Below are 19,399 nucleotides of genomic sequence, written 5' to 3'. Positions count from 1 at the left end.
AAATACGATGGTTTTTCTTTAAAGGAGAAGCGGGAAGATGTAACAATAATACATATCTGCGAACACGAACATCAAACTATCGATTTTGGTCACTATGACGTGGGTGAATACATGAATCATGATATTTGGAGGCAGACATACATTTGTCTGAAACGGGTCGGTTGATACCTCCTATCCGCCGTTCATCCTGCTGAGCTTTGATCTCACTAAGTTCTGCTCCCTACAGACTGCCTAGACAGGACAGAAGAGGGGTACTCATGTGGTGCTACGATAGAGAAAAAAGAGAGCTCTAAAAGACCCTCGCATAGCTTGTTGAACCTTCGGAGAGAACCATAGAGATCAATCACCTCATAGATAACCGACGACATTACACGAGTTGCTGAGAAGACACCTCCCTTGTTGTGTTGCTTAAACCGCCTCTTCTGAACCGAATTCTATTGAGTACTTTCATCGGGCTTGAATCCCTGATAGGATCCATTGACTGATGGAATCAAACCTGCCCTACTCAGAATCTCGAAGAGGACTTTAATTGACCTTCTAACCTCGGATACTCTCTTCTTGAAGTATGTTGAATACTCTCCACTAAGAGCATTTACCCCGGAATTCCCATGATTCGGCAGAGGAGTTGTATTAAAACATCAGGAGCATTGGTCATTTTCTTGAAATCAAACCAATCTATTAAGGCCTTAACCCGATTTTTCCAGCGGTGAAATTTTCTGTAGAATGCCCTATTGCCACAGCATGGTAATCACATCTAGCATTCGGATCATACCACTTTGGAATATGGTACGGTTCTAGCAGCACAGGAGCTATTTGATGGTTTTGAATTAACTGTGTCAGGAGTTCACTATAGGTCATAGGGAATTGGATCGTTTTGGACCTGCCTTCGCTCTTGATTATTTCGATTGTTACGCGGGTTCGTATTATAGACAGGATTTGGATTGGCACCCTGATGAGGTGCTCAATGTCTAGGGGCAGGCTCTTTCCCATCCAAGAGATCGAGTGATTTCAGGAAGAAAATCCAGATCTTGCATTGGCATAGGGTTCTCCCTCCTCTTCGAGGCAGGAAAAGGCCAACTATGGTGCGAGTACATACCAAACTGCTCAAATCGTGCGGAAACTTCCAATATGAGCCGGAACCCAGCTTCCGCTATATGGTTGGCAAGCTAGGCTTTCAACTCTGTTCTAGTCCGGGTTTTCTCTTCCCTCCAGAGTAAGGGATAATTCTCCGTGTTAGCAGCTAGTTGAATGAATACCCGATTTCGGGATAATCCGATCCGAGTCCTTTTTACAGCTTCCGATGAGCTACCAGAGGGTCTAATATCAGATAGTACTCAATTCTCCATACCTACTAGTTGTTCTTTCTTTAAAAGGGCTACGTAAGTAAGAGGACATGCAGAAAAAAGAGAATCCTCCCCTCCAGTATGTTTAAAGCGCCTACTACACCTCAACTCCTTCCATTCTCCTTCATGTGTGAAGGAAGAGGCTGTAGCCTTACCTATACCCTGGCTTTCTCCCTGACCAGCCGTCAAAGATATTCGCAAAAGCTTGTGACTCTGGTTGCCCTGACTGCTGGATCTCGTTGGTGCTGCCAACCTCATCTCGAAGGTTAAACCAAGTTTCTTCTCCCGAAAGCTTGGCCCGTATTACATTAGTGGACTACGACAGGCTCTTTCTCCTCAATCAGGGGGAATGCCATTCTTAACATCTTTCGCTACCTTTCTTTCGCAGGTGGCAGAATTATAGACCATATAACCTTTCCAACTAAAGCGGCCTACTCTATCGCTAACTACAGGGCTTGGGCCCGCTCAAAGGTATACAGCTACTTGTGGTATCTCCCTTACAGAACTAAGAGATAGCCTATAAGGGGCCCCAACAAAGACGGATCTATTCCCTGTGACACTTCCTACTAGAAGAAGTATGGTTTGGGGATAAAAGCTGTTACTTTGCGGTTTTCCTTACGAAAGCACTTTAGTCATTCTTGTTCGAGGTGATAGGTGTCACCGTTCTCCCTTCGATCCTTCCTACTTGGCCCATCCAGAGTCTTACTTTGTGGCTTTCTTTATAGTCAGCACGTGAACATACATTCTTCAAAGGTGTTTTATTCCGGGTAGAGGTATAGTTCCTGCTTTGATCGCCGCTTACTCTGCTTTCCGAACTCAGGCATTTAGGCGCCTAAGCTTACCAAAGAGTGAACTTACTTTTGGGATACATTCCCGTGGGGGTCCCATTCCCTTACTTTATAGTCTATAGCTCCTAAGCAAAGACTTCTTAGCTGCACGATTTGGATTAGCAGACTGCTCTTCTTTCAAGCGGTTTCCCTTTCTTGCTCTACTTACTATCAATTCCGAACATAGCAGCTACCTTTTCACTCACACGGAGACCGAACGTACTGGGCCCTTACGGAACAGCTAGAATTCCATAGGTCTTACTTCGAGACCCCTTTCTTCTTTCCTTACTTGACTCCCTTACAGGGTCACTCGCCGCATCCTACCTTAGGTCCACTACAGCTGAAAAAGCGGTTACTTACTAAGGGGTATCTCATTTGGGTTCAAATCCTGTCCAAACCCTTCTAATCTTTCCCATCAGAAGACTGCCAATGCATCTATTCCCTTCCTCCCAAAACTCAACACTCATTGGTTAACTCGCTTGGTATCCACCTTTCTTTTCTTCGTTCGAAGGTCTGTTAAGCGGGGTCCCGTCCCTCTCTCTTGGCCGGCCTATTCTTGTCCAATAACCATTCTTTCGTTAAGAGTTCCCGCTTTCCTTCTTTGAACCTTTGGGTATGTATTGCCCCCTAACTATAGATCAGATCCACCAGACGGAGAAACTTAAATTCCGCACTGCTGCTGAGTCGTCGGACTTATCCACCAAGGGATTCGTGGAATTTCTGTGGATTGTGTTGGGGGAAATCTACCAAAGCTAGGCAGATAGATAGACTCCTTTCCCGTTGCTAAGCTAAGGGCGAGCAAGAAAGAAAATCCAATGATTGTTTTTTAACCAGCGCCCCCTTTTGGGTATGCAGGTACTAAGAGTCCTCTCACTACCAACCAGCAGACATCATCTGGCTGGGTCTTGCCGGTATCAACAACGAGAAAGCAACAACCAAATGGAAACAGCAACTAACTATGGCTCTTGACCCAGACAACGTCCTAGGCGTAGGGGAGATCGGAGCAAGAGGGAACGCCTAGACGAAATTTTTCTTCCTGGGCAGCAGTAAGTAGATCGAGAGGTCGTTCCGCCCCTTGTCCCCTATATTGGGTAATATGTTCTCGACCATTCTTGCTCCAATCTGACCTAGCTGGCGAGCGATCCCAGTTCGCGACAGAGAACAAGACAGCAAGCGAGCGTACCTTTGTTCGCTTCTTCTCCACCAAGCACGGAAGTTTAAGGATAACTGTAGGTCGGTGGCTACCTAAGGAAACTCCGATTCGATCCGCCTCCCGGCGGGGAGGCATCTACCTCATCCCGATCACAAGGAGAGGTTCACTATGATGGGGGTACTCTTTTTTTCCCTTCCGGAAAGAATGAAATGCATAGGGGACCATCCTTTTGTTGCGGCATGCTCCTCAGATTTACGGATTCGCAGGGGGCCTCAGGCCCTACTTAGTTGACTGACAATGACAAAGGCTTGCGAAACTAAGTGGCGCCCTTTCCTTTTTGAATAACCCATTCTCATTATCTTTCATAAGTCAAGTAGGAAAACCTATAGGTCCTTAGTAGCGTTGACAAAGAAGAAAAGAGCCGGTTAAAAGACAGCGAATCCTTTTATAAATATATTTATAATAGAAAGATATTATTTATATATTTATAGGCCAGCTTGACAAGAAACCCTTCCTCTTGATCTGAGGTGCGAAGAAAAAGATCTCTTTTTTATGACTTCTACTTAGAAATCCCGGCCCAGAAAAGTGACCGACCAGGGCCCTATTGATGAATGAAAGAAAGGGTTTATGAGCCCTAGCCCTGTAAGCCCACACCTGTGTAGAGTAGATCGTTCAACATCTGCGGCACAAACCTATTTTTGACCTATTGGTCCTAGTATCATAGGCGACCGAATGGCCGCCCCCTAATTACTAGACCGACCTGCTATAATAATTCCATAAACACCTAGCGAAGATATGGCAAACAAATAAAGTAGCCCTATGTTCGGATCTGACAATACCATACCATAATCAAAAGGTACAACGGCCAGAGGGACCAGACTTAACATAAATGTAGCCACTGGAGCCATTCTAAAAAGGGAGAAATTAGCACTACTTGGTGAAATAGGTTCTTTTAGAATCAATTTCAAACCATCTGCTAGAGGTTGTAATAATCCAAACGATCCCACTACATCAGGACCCTTTCGACGTTGCAGAAAAGCCATTACTTTACGTTCAGCTAGCACTAAAAAGGCTACTCCTAGTAGAAGTGGTAGAATTATTCCAAGTATTTCAGCTGGAACAGCTATGTACATTTTAGATTTTCTATTCACTCATGATCTTGCCTGGTCGACCCAATCATGATATTGAAGGATGGGACCTTTTCTCAAAAAACTCCGGATCCCGATAAGAGTTGAAAATGGTGCAACATCGAATCCTGTTACTTCGAATGGAATCTTAGCCCGCCTCACTTGCTTTCTTTACTGCATAAAGGCATAAGCGAAGCCAAGCCGGAAAGGCTTTTTTATATTGAAAGCCCCAAAACTGGCTATCTTATAGCAGACAACTAACGCAAGCCTACTCAACTTATTTCATAATCATAAGTAAAGGCATGTTCGCATCGCAACTAATAGAAAAAAACAACTACTAGACTAGACTAGTAGTTGAGTGCTCCTTGTTGTTCGGATCTTGACCGGATCCGAGCTTCCAAAGCTCTATGCTGTTGGGGAATTCTGCAAGGGTCTTACCGCCTTTTTGATTGACTATATTTGTGTCTTTGGAGTACTTTGGGATTATATTCCACGCCGAGCATTTGTGCTTGTGGGCCGGGGTGAATATTGCAGACCAGCGGATCTGGTGGTCGACAATTGTTCGAACTTGGTAAAGGTTGTCACGGCACCTGTAGTAGGACATAGGACTTATCGCGATGCCCACGGACCAATTTACGATGTCTCCGTCGCTGACGTTCGTCAAGCAGGCCACGTGGATTGGCGAGGGTCTTCTTCGGCTAATGAGACCTCGATCCCGAAGCCTTCGGAGTATCTTTTTGATAGGCGCCCCATTTTTATGGGGAATTCGCTGCTGATAGATCTCGCCCAGTGTCCCCCTCCTTCCCCCGCCGCCTTCTGACCCGCGGGAGTATACAATGACAACTTCCGGGCATGAGTGACCGATCGTGAGACAGCCTGTTGAACGTCCGATGGCACCTTGCTCCGACCTGAGCTATGCAACAACAAGATCCCCCTTGATCCTTGCCGGATGTGCTTGACGGTCCCCCATAATACGCTCACTTGGGGACCTCTTACTCCAGCTGTTCCAAGAGTCTCTGCTAGTTGAACCGCGTCCAGTAGACTCCCTGTTCCGCTCATCCCCTTCGTTAGCTGTTTGATTGGGATACTATTACGTAGGTTCCTAAACTTCGAATGGATGGCCGAGCGTAGGTGGCAAGCAGTTATATGGATACGGTGCTTTACCCGTAGACGCTTCTCCAGCTCTCGTAAGAATTGTATGGGAGTCGTCCTCGGAGGGACTTCCCGAATGACCGTACCGAGGAATTTTACCGTACTCCGTGCAGCTATTTTTGTTGATCCTGCAGAGTCTACCCAAAGGGTCAGGCCGGATTGTAGGAAGTGCTTGATACGTTTTTGTATTTCTATGAGAAGCTCTACGGCACCCACGATTCCCAGTAGTAAGTCGTCGGCATATCGCGCGTAACAAATCCTTATGTTGTAATGGGTTTTTAAGGGGGCCATCTTACGGGTCAGGCCTCTCTCTGACCTGATAACTAGTATCGCCTCCACGCCCAGTTCTATCAACATGCCCTTTCTTTTGCAAGACTTAAAAAAGTCTCTCATGGCCCAATTATTATTACAGCGTTCTGTACCATAGAATTAGGCCTTCGGGGTCAACACGGCGGCTTCTATGAGGAAGGCGGCACGAAAGAGGCTCGAGGGTTTGTTAAGTAAGGCGGCAAGGGCCGACGAAGGGGGGAAGGCGTTTTCTGGTCCCCCCTGAGCCGGGGGGTGCTTGTGGGGGGGGGGGGGGTGACACGACGAAACAAGGGAATGAAAGGCCGCTTTGCGTTGGTTGCTCTTTACCCTCCCCACAATGATGGCTCTGTTGTCTTGGGGAGCATTGATGCTTGCTTCTTCTCCAGGGTTTTCTTGGTCATCAATACGACCTGTCCTTAATAGAACCGATCTAATTGTCTGAACAATCTTAATTTCGTACTTCTGACGGATCCTCCCTATCTCCTGATCGAGCTTGTGTAGGTAGATGTTTCCTGGTAGGGCCGATAATAATACAATGTGTGGGACGGAGTAAGGACCCTTCTCACCTCCTACGAGTCATCCGTCTGAAAAGACTTTTTGAATGGAGTAAAAGAACTTGGGATCGTCGATCTCTTCCTTAAAGATTGAGACGAGTCGATGTCGGTCGATGGTGTGAAAATACTTCCTGATGTCGAATTCCAAAAACCAGCGAGAGGTTCCCCACTCTTCTTTGATCCGTCTTAGGACCGAGTGGCAGCCTCGACCCTAGCGAAAGTGCGATGTGTCTGGAAACTAGGGATCGTAAATGGATTCGAGTACCTTTCTGATCGCCTCTTTCATGATCCTTTCTATAGGTAGAACTCCTGTGAGCGGTCTAAACTTCGATCCTTATTTCTTTCTTCATATTGTAAAGGGGAGCAAAGCCCCCTGTTTCTCCCTCTATTGAGAGATCAAGGGCCCTCCTGCCGTCGTTTCATTGACTCATAGGGTTTCCCTCAGCTCAGTCTTTTTGGTTCTTGAGAATGGTTGCCAGCCACCTCCCAGGACCGGAATGATTTTCCCTGCCCGATGGGTCTACATCCATCCCTGAATGTCGTCCGGGTATTGTTAACTTCCCCGCCATTCTTGTAACTGTCACCTGTAATCCGCGCAGGTGTGTTCGCACCCCCCTGAGTGGACGAGAAAGAAAGGATTTCTCGGAGCAACCAGACCCAGGAGTAAACTTTCCCGTATGAGCATTCGGTACATGTGTATCGGTCCGTGGAAGAGTGAAAGGGTCACCACTACTGAGGATCTCCCCCCGAATCTTAGATAGGTCGTCTGAGGGTTCGCCGCGGTTCATTGCTGTGCTTACACACTAGGTTACCCTTTTCCGAAAGCTCCGAGGGACCACCTACCACTAGTCTTCGGCCGGAGGGGTTTATTGCACAAAAACGCCGGGACGCAGGCTCCCGAAAAGGGAAGCCCAACGAATGTCAGATGCAAAGCCCCGCACCTCATTAAGATCATATTGGCATACTCTCCCAAAAAAAAAGAGCAGACCCCATTGAAGACGAGAGTGAGGTACAACAAGGCCATTTCTGTCCACCGCCCTTCTCACGGAGCCGTACGTGGACGTTACTGCTCATACAGCTCCCAGCCAGCAAGCAGGTAGCCTTCCTCTACAAGGAATGGAAGTGTGGATGAATCGACATCAAGAATTCTTTTTTTTTTACGTTTGTAAAACAAAGGGCAATGAAGGAAACGAAGTTTTCACTCTATCGAAAGGATATAAGACATAACGAAATCTTAGCTTCGCTGACTTTCTGAGTTATAACCTTCGCCACGACATTAGTGGCTTAGCTCTTCGCGCTTCCCGCAGGATAGAGAGAGTAAGGGGGGAGGGGGCGGAAGATTGGTCCGCTCCAAAAAGCTGAGTTTTTCGGTTAGCTCCCCCTATGTGGTCGGCCTTCTTACCAGTCGGCCTCCTTTCTCTTGATGGAATATATCAATACCCGAGCTCCAGCTTTGCTTGCGTTCTTCACCGGCGATCGCCGGATGTATCACTCATCCCGCTCCTAAGGTAAGGAGTCTTCTGTGTGTTATAATCTTTACGGGAATGAATCACATCTGTTGGTTGAGAATTGCTCTGGAATTCATTGATAATTACTTTGACAGGTTCTAGGGGGGCTACTCTTCTTTTTTTGTCGATCGAGCCGCTCTCCCTCATTCCACTCATCCAGTCCTCTTCACGAACTTGTACAATCGATGCCACAAAGATAGCCAACTCTATTATCAAAGAAATAAGGAAACGGGCGACAATTTGGCACCAGATATCCGGAGGTGTGGAAATAGCAGCTGTGAGAAGCAGAAAAACCATCAAAAAACGACGATTGTTGGTGGAAGTTTCTACAGAAAGACCCCTTGGTTCTAGCAAACGGATCACAATTACAGGTACCTTGGAGCATATCGATGGAATGAACGAAATACGAACAGTTAACATAATATGGTCATAGATCTTAGGCTGTAACTTGATCATGAGCGAATTTGTTGATGTTTCACCCATGAAGTATGGAAAGTGCCAAACATTGGGAACTACCCGGGGAAGAGTTAGGAACAAGAACAAGGAGAAGCGAGAACCACTTAAATGGAGGAATCGATTGTATTTCCTCCTTTGTTTCCTATAGCAACTGCGGATCAAAAAGCACAAAATTTGATGACTTATGAAGGGAAAAATGAAGTAAGAGCATGCTATTGAAGACGTTGTAACATATGTCGAGAAGGCCTCCGTTGATTGTGTACGAAAAAAATACGAGTCAAAAGGCAGGGTAAGAAAGGGTTTAGCTAATGGAGATATTAACTCTTCCGGGAACCAGTAACGCGTAAACCATGTCAAACCAAGACCAATCAATATCCGAACGGAACGGATTCGAACTTCTCCTAGAAGAGTTTCCGGTGCGAAATGAAATCATAGGATATATATGAGAAATGCAAAGGAAAAATAGAACTACGACCGGCCATCATATTAGTAAATAAACGTATTCCTGAGCTTAATGCACGAAAACAACCTCTTTTAACAGGACCAGGACAGCAGCCTCTTGGCTTGGTAGCTAGGGAACTTTCTCTTCTTAGCGCCGGATCCACTTTTTTTTCTTCCCGAAATAGTAAGACAATCGCCCTTCCTTGCTTGAAAAAGTAAAAGGCGGAAGAGGGACTTTTTCCAATATTCTAGGCACCTAACAGCCGGTAGGGGATGAAATAAGAGTAGATTTCGGGCATCTGGCATTTGTCCTGAGAACAGCTCCTTCTCCGCTCAGAGTCAAACAGGCAAAGTGCCAACCATGCTAACATGTTCATGTACAGTTCCTTCTTTCAAAATGGGCATAGTAGGATCAATCAGGTTAATCCCTGTATTCGTTGTTCTAGGTTCAATTGCTGGTACATGTATGTGGGCTTTCTGCTTCTGCTTCTCATGTCAATCTTCCAATGTCTTGCCATTTTCTCTTATATAGATAGGCTAACTCGCCTTGTCCTCTTCTATGCCTCCTCGTCCATTAAAGGCAGTTGCTTGCCTTGTAGATGTGTCAAACAGGGGATTCGAGAACATAAGTCCACAGCACAGCGTTTACGCCAACTCCCAGTTCTTTCTCTTCTTTCTTTTTTCAAAGTCATGATCAGAATGAAAGGATCCGAAGGAGGCTGGGTCTTTCTTTTGGTTCCAGAGGTGCTGGTTCGAGTCCTGCTCGTGACAGTGCAACTATTCGTACAAAAACAATGCATTGATTGAGAGCATCGGAGTTGTTCACAAGAACTGACTATTCTATTCCGAAACCTAGAAAAGTGAGAAAGAGAAGTGATCAACGAAGACTCAAATAGCTGAGATGCCGCTAAGAATTATAGACTTATTCTTAACATTATTGAGAAAGTAAGATTTAAGACGGTAGAGTTCAATCTCAATTCCCATCTCACCTACCCTTCGTGTATTAAGGCAGTTCATGCCCTATGCTAAGATGCTAATATGGGAAATGCCGACATCTCATATAAGAAGGAAGAGTCTAAGGCTTTGTTCTCGAGAAAGTCTTAGATTGGAGCTAGTTCTTTTTTCCTAGTCTTCGGCCTAGCTTACTAATAGAGGTCTCATGCGCACTATAGTATCCATATTCTCCTAGCGGGTTCAGGATTGCTCTCTGATAATAGATCAGATTGCACCAGTCCGTTTTCTTTCATTTATTCCAAGACAAGAAATCACCCCTTAATCAAAATAAAATAACTATTCATACGTTGTTGAATAGAAATAAGGGATTACAATCATTGATAATTTTGTCATCATCCAATTGTTTTCGAATGGGTCCATTCAACGATGTAAAATATCAAAGTGTGATAAAAGAATCAATCAAATTGACAAAAGATCCACTAATTCCAATTAAGAATCCGCTGGGGCCTTTAGTTTAGGAACATTCTAATTGCGAATGTTTATTCATTTTACCATTTACTAACTCATGATCAGATCTTGGTAAATAACTATTTGCAACTTCACAATTTAAAACATACTTTTCAAGTAATTAAATATTATTTATTTAATGGATGAAAACGATAAAATTTATAACCCCGATCCATGCAGTAACATTATTTTAACTTTGAATTGGTATTTTCTCCATCCTTGTCAAGAAATATCTACAATAATGAGTCTTGGGCAGTTTATTTGTGAAAATATATGTATAGCCAAAAGTGCACCACACCTAAAATCGGGTCAAGTTATACTTGTTCAAGTCGATTCTGTAGTAATACGACCCCTAAGGCTTATTTGGCCACTCCAGGCGCAACTGTTCATGGCCATTATGGGGAAATCATGTACGAAGGAGATACTTTAATTATATTTATATATGAAAAATCGGGATCTGGTGATATATCCCAGGGGCTTCCAAAAGTGGAACAGGTGTTAGAAGTGCGTTCGATTGATTCAATATCGATGAATCTAGAAAAGTGAGTTGAGAGTTGGAACGAACGTATAACAACAATTCTTGGAATGCCGTGGGCATTCTTGATTGGTGCTGAGCTAACTATAGTGCAAAGTCGTATCTCTTTGGTTAATAAGATACAAAAGGTTTATCGCTCCCAGGGGGTGCAGATTCATAATAGGCATATAGAAATTATTCTACGTCAAATAACATCAAAGGTGTTGGTTTCAGAAGACGGACTGTCTAATGTTTTTTCACCCGGAGAACTAATTGGGTTGTTGCGAGCGGAACGAATGGGGCGCGCGTTGGAAGAAGCGGTTTGTTACCGAGCCGTCTTGTTGGGAATAACAAGAGCATCTCTAAATACTCAAAGTTTCATATCTGAAGCGAGTTTTCAAGAAACTGCTCGAGTTTTAGCAAAAGCCGCTCTCCGGGGTCGAATCGATTGGTTGAAAGGCCTGAAAGAGAACGTTGTTTTGGGGGGTATGATACCTGTCGGTACCGGATTGAAAGGATTAGTGCCCCCTTCAAAACAACATAACAAGAGCCCTTTGGAAACAAAAAAGAATAATCTATTCGAGGGGGAAATGAGAGATATTTTGTTTCACCACAAAAAATTATTTGATTCTTTTCTTTCAAAGAATTTCGATGATACATCAGAATAATCGTTTATAGGATTTAATGATTCCTAAAAGTGGATGACTATACTGTATTTAGTGCAGTCATTTGATTTGATAATAAAAATAAAATAGAAGGAATAGAAAAGAATAATGGTTTGCTCGTCTATCTACGGCCAATCTATGTATGGTAGAAGAAAAGGTTCCATCGGAACAATTATTTATTTCAGTTCAGAGTTCCTCGTCTTTTTTTGAAAGGGGGGAGGGGAAAAATGATAAGAAGATATTGGAACATCACCTTGGAAGAGATGCTGGGGGCAGGAGTTCATTTTGGCCATAGTACTAAGAAATGGAATCCTAAGATGGCACCTTATATCTCTGCAAAGCGTAAAGGTATTCATATTACAAATCTTACTAGAACTGCGCGTTTTTTATCTGAAGCCTGCGATTTGGTTTTTGATGCAGCAAGTAGGGGAAAACAATTCTTAATTGTTGGTACCAAAAATAAAGCAGCTGATTCAGTAGCATCGGCTGCAATAAAGGCCCGGTGCCATTGTGTTAATAAAAAATGGCTCGGCGGTATGTTAACGAATTGGTCCACTACAGAAACGAGACTTCATAAGTTCAGGCACTTGAGAATGGAACAAAAAACGGGAAGACTCAACCGTCTTCCGAAAAGAGATGCGGCTGTGTTGAAAAGACAATTATCTCGCTTGCAAACATATCTGGGCGGGATTAAATATATGACAGGGTTACCCGATATTGTAATCATCGTTGATCAGCATGAAGAATATACGGCCCTGCGAGAGTGTATAACTTTGGGAATTCCAACAATTTGTTTAATCGATACAAATTGTGACCCCGATCTTGGCGATATTTCGATTCCAGCGAATGATGACGCTATATCTTCAATCCGCTTAATTCTTAAGAAATTAGTATTCGCAATTTCTGAAGGCCGTTCTAGCTATATAATAAATTCTTGATTAATAAAAATAACTTTGACTTCGCAAATCCGATAGATTTATGGAATCGGTTATTGGTTATTATTTCTGAAGTTCAAAAAAGAGATAAAAATAACTGGGGATATTATGCAATTAGTTACTACTCAAAACAAAATACTAGTTGGTATTAAAAATATCCGATTCAAGTAGGTAAAGAGATGGTTGAATCAAAATAATTTTGTTTAAAGTTCGATTCTTTTTCAGAGGGCTATATGAATGTGCTATCATGTTCCATCAACACACTAAAAGTGTTATACGATATATCCGGTGTGGAAGTGGGCCAACATCTCTATTGGCAAATAGGGGGTTTCCGAGTCCATGGCCAAGTACTTATTACTTCTTGGGTTGTAATTGCTATCTTATTAGGTTCAGCTACTATAGCTGTTCGGAACCCACAAATCATTCCGACCGGGGGTCAGAATTTCTTCGAATATGTTCTTGAATTCATTCGAGATGTGAGTAAAACTCAAATTGGGGAAGAATATGGCCCTTGGGTTCCTTTTATTGGAACTATGTTTCTTTTTATTTTTGTTTCTAATTGGTCAGGAGCTCTTTTACCTTGGAAAATCATAGAATTACCTCAGGGAGAGTTAGCCGCACCCACGAATGATATAAATACTACTGTTGCTTTGGCTTTACTCACATCAGTGGCATATTTTTACGCAGGTCTTACCAAAAAGGGATTAAGTTATTTCGGAAAATATATTCAACCAACTCCAATTCTTTTACCCATTAACATCTTAGAAGATTTCACAAAGCCCTTATCACTTAGTTTTCGACTTTTCGGGAATATCTTAGCGGATGAATTAGTAGTTGTTGTTCTTGTTTCTTTAGTACCTTCAGTGGTTCCCATACCTGTCATGTTCCTTGGATTATTTACAAGTGGTATTCAAGCTCTTATTTTTGCAACTTTAGCCGCGGCTTATATAGGTGAATCCATGGAGGGCCATCATTGAAATAGTCCTTTTTTTAGCTTAGCACAAAGCAATGTATGTGTGGCTTAAGATAATTTATTTATGGAATAGAAATATACAGGACTCTATATACGATAGAAAGCAATAGGAATAAAAAAATCAAACATTTCCATATTATAGAGTTGTAAACAAAAGGAAAGAGATCTAAAAGAAAAAAAATCTTTTTTCTAAGATTCCCGTCCACTTAATATCGTATTTTTCCTCAAGGAATATTGACTTTAGATTAGATTGGTCGGCCAATCTTCTTAATTCATCAAATCATAATTTCAATAAGATATATGTTTACGACGTGTGAGTAAATAAAAAATCGGAGAAACGATTCTACCTTAAAATTGATTTTATTCAACAATTGACCAAATTATATATATATATAAAATAAGAAATTGCATGAACTTAGATCAATCAAATAATGAAATTTCTATGCAGCCCTAATAAATTTCAATTTAATTTGCCCATTTAGATTAGATTGTATTCGATTGGAATGCTGATAACGAAAACGGGATTCCTGAAAAAATAGATTGATTCTCGAATCTGATTGAATTTACTGGTTTACGTTATGGAAGAAAGACATGTATATGTGATATTAGATATTGACTAGTTATATATGAACTAAAGATATATTTCATTTCCCCTACTACTGTAGGTGGTTTCCAACAGAAGTCCTTTCGTCTCGTTACGACTGTGACTTGCTTGAATAAACAGATGAAATCAAGAAAAGATGACAGAATTGCGTATCTAAGTATAAATGTCGCATTTGCAGCCTACCGGATCAGACATGTAAGCAGTCTTCTCCGCTTGAGAGGGAAAGACAGCTGCTCTGTGAACAACCCTAGTTGCTGGTCCTGCCGGAGCAGGACACACATAAAAAATAGAAATAGCAAAAAAAGCAGAAAGAAGGAAGAGAAAGGAGGTGTTGGTCGACAGCATCCTTGCGCTTTATGTTTGCACAATAGTGTTGGTATAATTCGATAGAAAGAAAGCTCGCTTTCTTTATTAAATAAAGAAGATTGAGGAAGGAATTAGAGTTTAAGAAAGACTCGCGAAAGGATTCTGAAATGAAGATGTTGAAGATTTCTTCACATCTTTATTAGAGCAAGCAAGGGTTGATCGAGCTTCCCGACCCTAAGAGACCGGATGAGGTGGGACGAGTAAGAGATCCCCAATACTGCCAATTTAATCGGGTTATTAGTCATTCGATAGAAAATTGTTGGGTTCAACAAAATCAGATCCAAAAGTTCAACAATGATGGTGTCATTGAAATAGACCCTCCTAAGCAATCTGTGGTCACCTCAAATCTGGTATTTGTAATAGTTGGAGATATTCTTTGACCGATAGCTGAGATCTCGCCAAGCCTAGCCTACTATACATTATCATATGGTTTCGCGGGCACGTCCAACCGTACCTTGCCACTTGACTGTTCAAAGTATAAAAGCCGGTCAATAAGACAGATCCGGATCCTAGTGCTTTCGATCGCTAACAAGCATGGGACAGACTCCCAACAAGCAACTCCAAGAGCTCAAGCCTTAGTAAGGCGCATCCTCATTGCCTCGATCCTTCAGTTAGCTTGCCAAAGCAATTACTGGAAACTATTCCATAGCCTATAAAGAAATAAGTAAGGTGGCACTTTTATTAAGACGTTTGGGAATAGAAAGACTGAGAATGAGAAGCAAAAGATAAAGCACGGAGAGCAGGAACCAGCTCTTGGAGAGGCAATCAATCCGGGAATACAGTATCGGAGTTTATAACTACTCGACAAACACGGCATCTAATATAGGAATGCGGTATGATTAGCGAAGTTCAAAAGTATAGGTCTTCGAATCTGATAAGATTGACTTCGGAAAGAGGGGAAGCTACTAGACCAAGAATGGGTTGTGCAATGGAAGAGGAATGTTAGCACCGTTTGACGCTATGTATTCTCCAGCACAAAAGAGAGCTCTCTTTGAAGGAAGAATGCGCTCTTAGTAGTAATCCTATCCTATGCAGAAGACGATCTGCGGCATTCAACTGAATGAAGATGGCATGAGATTGCTGCTCTCCTTGCTTAGCTTGTGGGAAACTAGCTCAACTAAGAGCAGCCTTACCCTTATAAATGATGCTATGTCCGAGAATCTAAGATCAGACTTACCTTTCTAACTGTCTTACTTAAGCGCCCTTGGTTCCTTACGGTGAGCAATTGCTTTTTCTCTCCTGATTGGGCTCTTCCTCATCAATCTTCTGCAGCTTCTCTTTCAGCCTGGTCTACAATCAACACTTTTTGCTTCTGGTCTGATCTTCATCAGCAGCGGCTTTGGCAGTCGTTCCTGAGTTGCCCATTGGGAAATCCCCTTGAATAAAACCATAAATGATAATTGAGCTTTAGAGTGAACCCTTTAATCTGAATTCCCTAACAGATGGTTTCCAAGATGGAGACTGACTGGTCTCCTCTCCAAGGTTTGAGATCGCTAAATAGCGTCGTGGGCTAGTCCATGAGAAGTAGGCGATGATCCCTCAAATGGTTCTTATTTCCCCTTGGTCAGAGGTTTGCTTCACTCATTGTTATTAGTCTTTATTGTGAATGCTCACTTTCTCTGGGTTAGTGTTCGGAAAGTGTTCACTTGACCGCCTTGTCCGCTTACTGTATCGCGTTCACGCTACTGTAATGGGCATGCTCTCAATCATTTGCATTGATTGGCACCTTAAGTCTGGCATGATAGTTCTGTGTACCAACCTTGCTACGTAAGAGAGACCGACACGCAAACGATTACAGCTAGCCTCCAACTCTGCCTTACCAGTAGAGCTAGGGAGGAAGCCAATGATAGCTCTGACCCCTTTCGGATTGGCTCCCCGATCGGATAGGAACTATGCTTTGGTCTATAGGCACCTCGGCCGTCGTTACGCGGGAAGCTTCATGCTCTTCCTCCGAAAGTACGGAGACGATAAACTGGGCTCCATGCACCTGGCTTTGTTGCTCAGGGGGAGTCTGGACTAGTTTTTCGTCTGAAGAAAGATTGATATGGTTTGAAGCAATCTCCTCGGGCATGGTTTGGTAGATTCAGTGAGGTGCTTATTTATTTTGGTCTTCGTAGATGTGGAGTTGATCACTCTGTTTTTTATCGCCATTCTACAGCTGGTCAAAGATTTTGGATTGTGTATGTGGATGACATTGTAATCACAGGAGATGATAGTGATGGCACACAGCAGTACAAATTGTTCCTGCAGAGTCAGTTCCAAACTCAAGATTTGGGACAATTGAAGTACTCTTTTGGTATTGAGGTAGCCAGATCTCAATCAGGTATTTACCTATCTCAGAGAAAGTATGTTGTTGACCTGCAACATGAGACAGGGATGTTGGGATCCACGCCAGTCGATACACCTATGGATCAACATACTAAACTGATAGCTCATCAGCATGAGTTGTTATTAGATCCAGGCAGATAGAGAAGGTTGGTTGAAAAGTTGAACTATTGAACTGTTACCAGACTACCCTGATAGTTCAGAATCTAAGGGACATTAGTTCCCAATACAGACCCCAGATCATTTGTCTTCTGGAAACTCGAATGAAAGCTTCTGGCGTGGAGAGAATAAGATGGAGACTCCGGTATGAAAAGGCTCTTGTTATTGAACCAATTGGGTTGTCGGGTGGTATGTCCTCTGGTAGGCTAGCCTCAATATTGATAGTTGTGAAGCATCACAGAACTTTGTGGATGTGCAAAAATGGTGATCAGATCAAATAAAGTACGTTCGTGCCAGTCCGGGTAAAGCTACTACAATGAAGAGACACCCAGGCTAGCTTCTTTCCGAGATGAAGACCAGCCCAACTTCTCTACTTCAGGTAGTCGAAGACTGGTGGACGACAGAAAAAGAGCAGAGTTTGTCCCGGAAAATGAAAGCGTCTCATAGTTCACACATTTGATCGATTCAAACCTGCTGCTTAAAGAGCTGCTTGCTACCACTTTGTAATAATATATATTTAGAATAAAATAGCCCAAGACAGCTGTGGCATGCCCTGTTTACAGCTACAACTCCTCTTCTGTCTTTCCGTCATCTCAACCTCGCACCTAAGCATCACGTTCCTAGGGACAGAGACCTTAAAGCTCTAAGGCTCTCATAGTAATGCCAGCATGGTTACATCTAACTGCCTACTGGGGAAGCTTCAACTTCAAAGTCACCTTCTTTGGCACCAGCCCAAAGGAGTAGGTGCATTAGCACTGGGAAAAGATTGAATCGATCCAGCTCTGGTAACAAAGCAGTAGGGGTATTTTATTTTATTAGAAAGAAGGCCTTTTAGGCGCGCTAGCTAGGTTGATTATATTAAAAAGGTGGTTTACAGCTAGGGGGTTCACACGAGGGATCTTGCTAAAGGAAACGGGACAGATAGGCCATCTGAGGCTCCTGCTTATTCTTAATATCCCATCGAGCAAGAGAAATGGGTGAATAGGAAAGCAATACCCCGGTTGCAAAGAGAGGTTGCTACTGAGCACTGCCCTGGGAACAGGATTGGGAAAGAAAGAATTTCTTGTTTCGGGAAGAGAATCGGGATAGCAGAATGCCTGTCTAAGGGGGTACCGGGAGGATAGGAAAATACTTAATAATAGATAGGCACACTAGAAAGAAAGCCCTGGGTGAAGAGAAGAGTGCGTCCCGTCCCCATTGGGTAGGGAATTAAGAGGCAGAACCTAGAGATGAACCAATGAATGACTATATAAGTTAGATAGTATGCAGGATGGAACCACCTTTTGGGGTACAAAACCGATTCTCTTATATAAAAGGGGTTCGTGAATAAGATGGCCTGCGCTCGGACTTAGAGTGAGAGTGACCCCGATAAAGCAGACAACCTGGAGGGAATTCCCCAAAAGGCTGCCAGGAAGGAAAAAGTAACTCAATACTCCGAACAGTCTTGAGCCCCTAAGGGGGAATAACTAAGACGACACAAAAGCTGTTACGCCATTGTATGTTCCATGTTGACCGTCAAAAAACTCGCTGAAAAACGGAATGGGCTAAGACAAAGCAAAGAACAACTATGTAAGTCAGCCAACGCCGGTAGTAGGTGCATTAAATTAAGGTAAGATAGTTTTTTTATCATTCGTCGACTTTCCTCTTTCAAAGTGAATCTAGGGTTTTTGTCTGGCTACATTAAAGCCAACTAAGCCCGTAACGTAAGACACCTAATCGTTCCACCTTGTAGGCGACGAATGCTTAGAACATCTAAGAGACGAATGGCCGCTCATGTTGAGCGAAGTCTCTCCCTATTAGGTAGTAGGGGGCTCAAAGGGAAGATGAACTTGCTAAGCCAGGCGGCATAGAAACCTATCCGGGGGAAAAGTGGATCTCCTGTTACTTTTGTTCGGAAGTATGTGATCCATTAATCCAACATCGTTTTCTTGGCTACCTTATCGTATGCAGCCTGATGAGCGTCGGCTAACCGCGAGAATAGTTCTTGTTTAGTACCTTTCACAAGACTCCGTAGCCAGACTTGACTCTTTTAGGCAAATTACGAAGCACATGGGCGTCCTCGGCAGTGAATGTGATTCACCCCATCTCATTATGTTTGTGCTGCTTTCTGAGCACCATAGGCTGCTCATCGCCTCTACCTCTAAGGTGTGCTGATCTGAGGATACTTCTTCTAAAGTGCCAAGGTCTCTCGAGCCTGCTCCCACTGTTCTACATCTCGGCATCTTCCAGCATCTTTTTTATCCAATCATTCCACTTTTGGCTTTCTGTTCCTATGCCCCTCGTCCTGTTTGTCCGGCCGCTGCATTGGAATTCCAGAGGCGGTATGTCGTCTGGATCCTAGCTGTTTCCCGACACGTTGTCTTCTTGGAAATTGATTCTACTATTATGCTTCTTCACCCACACCACCTGCACCACCAACATCCTCCATTTATTATCTTCCAGTTTTTGATCTGCCACAGCCTGAGAAAACTTCGACGGAATCGGTCTGTCAAAGCCCATCGAATGATGCAACGGTCGTGCCACCTCC

At 43.3% G+C, this 19,399-nt stretch overlaps 2 pseudogenes; one reads left to right on the top strand and one right to left on the bottom strand.

The window, feature by feature from the left end:
• Nucleotides 1–4,507: 4,507 nt before the first annotated feature.
• Nucleotides 4,508–6,868, bottom strand: LOC140988850 (uncharacterized; annotated as a pseudogene).
• A 107-nt stretch (nucleotides 6,869–6,975) lies between these two features.
• Nucleotides 6,976–7,692, top strand: LOC140988359 (uncharacterized; annotated as a pseudogene).
• The last annotated feature ends 11,707 nt before the right edge of the window (nucleotides 7,693–19,399 follow it).

Source organism: Primulina huaijiensis, chromosome 11 (assembly GCF_012295235.1).
Source record: "Primulina huaijiensis isolate GDHJ02 chromosome 11, ASM1229523v2, whole genome shotgun sequence".
Lineage (NCBI taxonomy): Eukaryota > Viridiplantae > Streptophyta > Magnoliopsida > Lamiales > Gesneriaceae > Primulina > Primulina huaijiensis.
The sequence above is the reverse complement of the archived record's forward strand: the minus strand, read 5'-3'. Positions and strand labels throughout refer to the sequence as shown.